Below are 8433 nucleotides of genomic sequence, written 5' to 3'. Positions count from 1 at the left end.
CCCTTGTCTGGCGGAGGGGGATACGCCTGGATCTGTAACCAGCGGTGAGGATAGAAAGACAGTGTTACCACCGCTATCTTGTTTAGATCTGGAGAGGATGAGAGTGTGTGAATAGAGCATCCCTAGCAAGTAAGCGCGGAGGCTTCGGCCTATATATATATACGCAGTGGGGTAGTTTTCCCTTTTCACTCCATCAAAACAATCATTTAAAATTGTGTATGTGCCAGGTCACCGTTTTTTGAGTTGTTGATTGTTTTTTGAGATAGCTACCCGCTTATTCCAAGTGGTGTTATGATGTGCCGGGTCGCACTTCGTATCGTTCAAGTCTGGTACTAGACCCTCCATTAAATGAACAACCACCGCCTCGTAAAATTTGTGAACAAGACCATGGCTAAAATTATCGGAAACGTGGCCTGCCCTAACATGCATTATTATCTATATTTTCTATGTGGGAGTATCCTCAAAACAAAATGTGAGAGTACAATATTTATTGGGCCCCTTTGTAATCTGTGCTAAATTTTGACCAAAGATTTAACTAACAAAATGTTAGTGCATGTTAACAAAAAATATATCCTTTGATTCATATTGGAATGTAGTTTTCAATGATGTAATTTTTTATGACATGCATGAATATTTGGTTAGTTATATTTATAGTCAAAATTTGGCGCAACTTATCATAGGGACCAATAAACCAAGACAGAGCTCCTCGTCTATCGTCCCTCCTCATGCACAACCATCTCTCGCTTTAGGGCCGGGGCATTAAAAAGAATTACTGTCACATATTCATACTACTTCAAGGTGCATTAAATGAACACATGCAAGTATCAAAAGGAAAGTCATGACATGCATGCATGCATTGTAATTAATGCATCGGTAAATGCAAATTATTGAAATATATCGAGTGCGCTGCTTTGATGTGTCGCATCAACTCGTACAACAACGAGAAGTTTGATCACAAAGCTCTCTCCCTCGCCCATGAGTGTGGTGGCTCGCAAGACTAGGATAAGCTTTCGCTACATTCTCTCCCTCCCTCACATGGTGGACATGCAACAGTTCATTCGGTGTCAGATAGCCAGAAGCATACTATAGTACTCCACTGCAGTAGTACCATCATTATGCGACTTCCAGAAGAGGTGAAGAGCCAAGCGCAGCCCAGACGCTCGTGTGACAGTTTCATGTGTAGAGTAGTCTAGGATAGCATGTACCGTGCCTCTAAGCTTAAAATCGTTGGGGTCGGATCCATGCTATGATGCCGTCTTGGAGAATTTTTTTGATTAAAAATAATCTTCTGGCCCTACCTGTCATCCTGGTGATTGTAGTTTGCACACTCATCTGGTCAAGACAGGAATATATATTTTAATTTGTGGTGGGGTAAATGTTAGAGGTTGCAGCAAATATATTGTACACTACGGGTCTTTTAGTCAAGTTTAGATGCAAGCATGTGGGGCTAGTGCTATGATGTGTCGCGTCAACTCCTACAAAAAGGAGAAGCTTGATTTTACTACTACACGCCTTCTCCATCTCCCATGCGCGCGGTGGCTCACAGACAAGGACATACTTTTGCTTACTACAACAAGCTATCCCTCCCGCACGTGGTGGACGGACATGCAGCAGTTGATTCGATATTGTAGAAGTAGTAACATCATTTTCGTCTTCTCGAAGAGGCAAAGAGCCAAGCACAACCTGAACGTGGCAGTTGCGAATGCTCGTGTGGCAGTCGTGTAGGGGTGGGGCGTGGTGTGGAGCCCTGGAGCACGCATATAGCCAGGCTCTTGCATGAGACAAATTTGCTATGTAAGCAGGTTATAAGACCACTATTGTAGTACTTGCTAGTATAGTCCTGTAATCCAAAATGGAGTATTTGCCTTTCTAGAGATTTCAACAAGTGACTACACTCTAAATAAGTACATATGGAGCAAAATGAGTGAATCTACATCGTAAATAAATACGTAGTTCTCTCATTTTCCTCTCCGCCTTGGTCACGGTGCACAATATTGAGTATATGACTAGCCTCTCTATCTACATGCGGGACATCAAAGCATCCGGGCCCGCGTGCCATCCACCAAATCACAGCGAGGTGCTATAGTCCAGACTGACCCGTCACCCCGGTCTGTCCGTCATGACATGCCATATCACAAAACCCACACCTTTACCAGCAGAGGTAAAGTGGCCTTGAAGTTCAACTAGACGAAGCAACCATCATTTCACTAGAACGCTCCTTGAAGCCCTTTCTCCCCTTTCTTGAAGAAAACCTCACTCCAGGCTACTCACTTCTGCCATTTTTCTTCTGTACCGACGAAGGAAAGGTGGGCGAATCAGTGATGCTACTATATTTTCATTCCAAGAATCTTCTTTTTGTGAAGCACCGACCGATTCTCACAGCCTATTCTTTTCCCGCTTTCGTTGCGATTGTGGTTTCCTTTCGATTGCTATTTGTTTGTCAGTTCATTGATGGATCCTGGAGCACTAGGCAAAGAGTTGTCAGTGGACAACCCACGAGAGAGAGAGAGAGATCTAGGAAGCGACCACTGACCAACGAGTTGACCATGTTGGCGGGCCAACCCATGGATACGAAGAACTCCGAGAAACAAGCACTGGCCAAAGAGTTGACGATGTTGGCGGACGAACTCCTCAAAGAAAGCTGGAAGAATAGCAAGGGCCCCACCGTGCCTACCCTAGAAACTCTAATGGCCACCTATGCAAGTCCGAGTTTGAGGAGATAGTCGCCATTGAGAAGCAGTATTTCCCTGGCAAGGCGATGGCCCCCATTGAGGACGTGGAGATGCCCCCCAGAGGGATGGGATCCCCCAGTGAGCTGCACAAGGTAAAAAATAATGGATTACCATAGTTGTGGTTTTTGATTATTTGCAATGTGCTTGCTAATATGTTAGGGTTGTGCAGGTGTTGGTGGACGTCCTTGATGATTCCTATGTCGTGGTCTGTCCTGTGGACAACGCCTCAGAGATCGTTTTCGATGTCATGGTCCGTCCTGTGGACATCGCCCCAGAGATCGATTCCGATGCCGCTGTCCATCCTGTGGACATCGCCCAGAGATCGATTCTGATGTCGCAGTCCGTCCTATCGACATCGCTCCAGAGATCGATTCCCATGCCGTTGTTCATGCTGTGGTCATTGCCCGAGAGATCGACGACAAGAAATAGTTGGTCGCGCTAATCCTTCAGGGTAGTTTGCATTGTGTTTAATTACCAGAATGATGCGTGTTATCAAACCATCTTAGGCCTAGTGCACTGTCTTGTGTGGGCGGTACTTTCTACTTCTGTTTGATAGTGAATCATGCGAACCCTCTCTGAATTATGGAAATAGATGTATCCTCACCAGCTTTTGATGTAATATATGGCATGCTTAGATGTAAGTTTGAACTGTTTAGGATATCAGCAGGGCTTGTTTGATGATTCTTGGTGTTAGTAGGCTAGCTACTATGCAAGCTATAGTACTTGCAAAACACTCACCAAAGAGAAACGTCGGGGCTGATGAGCTCGTGGTACGCTTATAGGTCTGATCCGTCGTTGATCGACCAATAGCCCAAGCTCCTAAAATTGTAGGCCTCCTTTGGTTTACATGAATCCTGTAGGAATTTCATAGGATAGGATTTCTATAGGAAAAATTCCTTTAGAGCCCTTTAGTTTGTAGGAATTGAATCCTATTCCTGTGGAGGAATTCTTCCTACCCTCCACATTTCATAGGAAAATAAACATTATCCTAGACTCAATGGAAAACAATCCTATGATGTGAATTAAAGAGCATATACTTTCCTATTCCTACTCATAGGATTTGAGATACATGTCATCTCATTTCCTATGACTTTCCTATTCCTATGATTTTCCTACGCTATGAACCAAAAGGGGTCGTAGGTTTAGCAATCGGTCGACATAGATACATTCAGGCCTCATTTGGTTCATAGGGTAGGATAATCGTAGCAATAGGAATGTCATAGGAAATGAGATGACATGTATCTTAAATCCTATGAGTGGGAGTAGGAAAGGAGATGCCCTTTGATTCACATCATAGGATTTTTTCCATTGAGTCTAGGCGAATGTTTATTTTCCTATGAAAACTGGAGGGTAGGAAGAATTCCTCCATAGGAATATGATTCCATTCCTATAAACCAAAGGTATATACAAAATTTTTTCCTATAGAAATCCTATCCTATGAAATTCCTACAAGATTCCTCTAAACCAATGAAGGCCTCACATTAATACCCAACAAAATTGGCACATACTTGTAATATGCATGAATGCACTGGTACGCGTCGGTGCTATTCAAACGGTTTTTAACCCCTTTCCGCGATGGCATTTGGAACCGTCGCCTAGTGAGTGACGGCCATAAGGGGGGTCCTTCCCACACGACCCAGAAACCGTCGGGTATATGCCCTCCTGGCACACTCGCTCGGCAAAATGAGGTCGTGTGTGATCAGCGAGCGCTCAAATATGGAAATACATATAGTAGAGCTAAAAAAATACAATTATACATGCGAAATTGTTTCCGGCCGCAAGTACATCCCACACAGTCAGTCCCCGCTAAACGTTTCCGTTCGTATGTACATACCACACAGTCGCTCCAAGGAAAACGTTTTCGTTCACAGGTACATCACACACAATTTTCCCCGTTAAATCGTTTGTGATAGCGTTGGCATTGCACACGATGTTAACAATTTTATCATTTGCGTTATTGAATGCATCACACACGGTGCGTAGAAGAAACTGTGTGGCAAAGGCTGTCCATCACACACATTTTTATGTGGTAAACATTTGCACAAGGTGGCCTAATGCAAACAGTTTTCAAGAGGATGTTGTGTGTGTAGTGGAGATTGATCGCACACGTAGTGGATCATAGAAACATTTCTGATCTCCACGTCTATCGCGGGCTTTTCGCTTTCGCAAACCGTGTGCAGTGTAATCCCCAATTAATCCCTAATTCATCCCTAATTTGAAAATCACATGTTTTGAATTTGAAAGTAGGCAATCACTTATTTCATATCCAACCATGTTTATTACAAATATAGGTTCAACCATGAATGCATAATTCGATGCACAGGTACATATATTGAAGAAATACAGAAGCACCAAGTAAAGAATGATTAACCAAAGTTGTACTAAATATTGTAAAGAGAGAGATGAAAGACATTTTGATAGCTGGAGAAGGTGAAGCGGAATGCCCATATTGTGCCCCCTCCATGCGTAATGCGCGCACAACTCTCGGCCAACCCCTTGTGATGGCTACCCATCCATCCTTCACTGTCTTCATTACGACTTCTCCATGCTCATTGTAGTCTGGATAAAATACTTTAACCTTCATTGCGTGTCCACCAATCATGTACTTTGCGAGGTAATCTTGAGTGAACTGCTTCGGGAACCACTGCGAACGAAAAAGATTCAGACATTGTTGTCTAACAACTCATTATGGCAGTAAAAAGAGAAGGCTGCAGAGTTTGTAGTTACCTTCCTACAGCTGACTGTTGTGTTGGATAGAGCATAAACAAATAATTTGCTTGCCACCATTCATATCTTTTTGCTAATAATCCTTATCAGTTTCCTCACTTGATGCTTGTTCATGAATATCTCATTGCCCATACGCAGAAAGGGTCGATGCGTGGATCCTTGCCAAGGGCATATGCACCTACAAGCAACAAGTCAATATTAGAAGCTAACAAGTGTCCAGGCCTGGATCTATATGCACTACATTATGGAACGACGTGGGGAGTACAAGCCGAGGGATGAAGCTAACCTCGGCGGAAAATGGTGGCCACTCCCGTTGTTGTCCTGCATAAGTAGTGGAAATGCATGATAAGTACAGCAACCTTAACATCAAAATGATATAGCAAAGGTAAACAACATCATCTCCAAATGATAGCTTGATTGTGTTGGTTTCAGCATGTTGTTAAAGTAGATATAAAATGGAAGGCAAAGTTATCGACAGCAGGCTTAACAGCCATCAAATATTGCAATTCAAACTGGTATTGTTGAAAATGAATAGAACGTAGGTAATGCTTAAACATCACACTGGATAAATGTGTAAAACTGAAATAAGGGGCATGTGTTAACTACACCAGGAATAACTGGAACCAAATATAGTCGTTCAAACTTGTATTGATGTACTCGAGTGGCACAATTCCGACTTACACATAATGAACAACACATTGTGAATGAGTGGAATAAACAAGGCATAAATGACCAGTATAACAAAAAATTATAGCCATTGAAAACTGGACAGAGTCTCATTGCAACCAACCTAACAAGCAAATACAGATAAACATGGCATATGCTTGAAAATTGGACAAATGATCACTTCAACCAACCTAACAAGCAGATACAGATAAACAAGGCATCTGCTTGATAACTGGACAAATGCTAAACAAGCAACCTAACAACCAAATACAAATAAACAAGGCATCTGCTTGATAACTGGACAAATGCTCACTGCAACTAAACTAAGAACCAAATACATATAAACAAGGCATCTGCTCGATAACTGGAAAAATGCTCACTCCAACCAACCTAACAACCAAATACAGATAAACAAGGCATCTACTCACTATAAACAACCAAATATAGCCATTCGTGAACTTGAAGTGGACAATTCATACTTAAACATCACATAGCCCTATTGAACAATACATTTTTGCATAACTGAAGTAATTAAACACGGCACAGTTAAAGCACCGCACAACAAATGCTACTACAACAAAGGGTACGGGTTGGCAAGCTAGAAAAGGTAAGATTTGCTGATAGAATGTTGCCTCACATTTCATGGACGGGATCCTTCCATTTGGAAGAGCACGGACCCATGGTGCGCTCTCTGATGTCACAGGTGGGTTGTTTCACCTTGGAAGAACCTTCGTGGGTGCCCTCCTCGTGGTCGTGGTCGATGAGATCTGACTTGGCAATTGAGGATCCCAAGCTGCCACCGTAGAAGGTGTCCTTCAGAAATGACAAAATGGGCTTGATGGCGCATAAAGCTCGCAAATCCTTGACCGCTTGGCGGAGGAGATCAGCGGCAGGGCCGTCGAAGAGATCGACGGCGGTTGAACCAGAGGGGTTGGGGATGGACCACTTAACCTGTGACATGGCCCGTGTGAAGCCTTTGCTGTGGACGAGCTTGATGTCGTAGCCAGCTTTCCCGAGATACAGTAATACGCTAGCCCGCTGACATGAAGCCTTCGGCATGGCAACAATAGTCAACATCTTCGCCGGCTTCTGCGGCGACGTGTTGCTCCGGGATCGACAGGTCGGGGAAAACGGTGGCTACCTCGCCAACGTCCGCCGGAGAGGCCATTATAAACCTCTTCTTGGCCGAACGCTTGTCGGGCTCCCCGGGATACGTGGTCGAGCTTAGGCTGCGACATTCTGGAGCAGGGGGTGTGGATCTGACGGGGAGGGACACCGCATGCCTCATCTAAAAACTCCGGGGAGTGGGGCGACAATATGGGAATTGCTAGGTGACCTGAACTTTATTATCTAAGCTAGGAGGAATGGGCAGACCGACAGGGGTTGGCGACGGCGACGACGGCGGCCGCGAGCTAGGGTTCGAGGGGGGGAAGGGGCAGGTGCGGGACTGGGAGGGGGGTGTTTAAGGATATGCCGCGGCTATTGAAAATTTTAGTGATGGTGGGTGGAGATGGTGGTGGACGAGGAAGGGCGATGGTTCAAATGCCTCGGCTACTGCAATTTTACTATAAGGTCGGTGTTGGAGGAGTGTGAGCGATGGTTGAAGTACGGTGGCTACTAAAATTTGGGTAAAGGAATTGATGCGGGGCGGGAGTGCCCAAGATCGCACACGGTTCGTCCTAATTTCCAAATAAACTTACCCGCCTTTAGCTTGCACAAGTGGTGGTTTTACTACACACTTGGATCGCACACAGTTAAGCCAGTACCTCCACCCTTTGCTCGTGCTTGCGCGGTCGTGGTGATTTTACAGCGCACTTGCATCACACATGGTTGAGCCAGTACCTCCACCTTTGCTCGCGCTTGCGCATGCGTGGTGATTCACAGCGCACTTGTATCTCACACGGTTAAGATATTATACCCGTCTCCGTTGAGCGTCATCAGAGTCTTTGCAACAAAAAATAACGTTAGAGAGGGTCAGAAGACAGCCACACCAGCATGTGGCCCAAATATATATGAGTAAAAAGGTGGTCTGTGATGTTCAAAATTCCAATGCACAACTTTGACCGCGCGGGCCCATGGTTAGGCGCGTCATCGAAGATCGATGAGAGGGGCCAGAAGTCAAGAACCATCTGGAAGTGGCCAAATATATGTAGGAATATTGGGGATGTTTAAAACATTAAATACACAATGCATAACTTTGGTGGCACGTGCCTCGCAAACCCGAAAGCACCCATGGATATATATATATATATATATATATATATATATATATATATATATATATATATATATATATATATATATATAT

This window comes from Triticum dicoccoides, chromosome 1A (assembly GCF_002162155.2).
Source record: "Triticum dicoccoides isolate Atlit2015 ecotype Zavitan chromosome 1A, WEW_v2.0, whole genome shotgun sequence".
NCBI lineage: Eukaryota > Viridiplantae > Streptophyta > Magnoliopsida > Poales > Poaceae > Triticum > Triticum dicoccoides.
Note: the sequence above shows the minus strand (reverse complement) of the source record.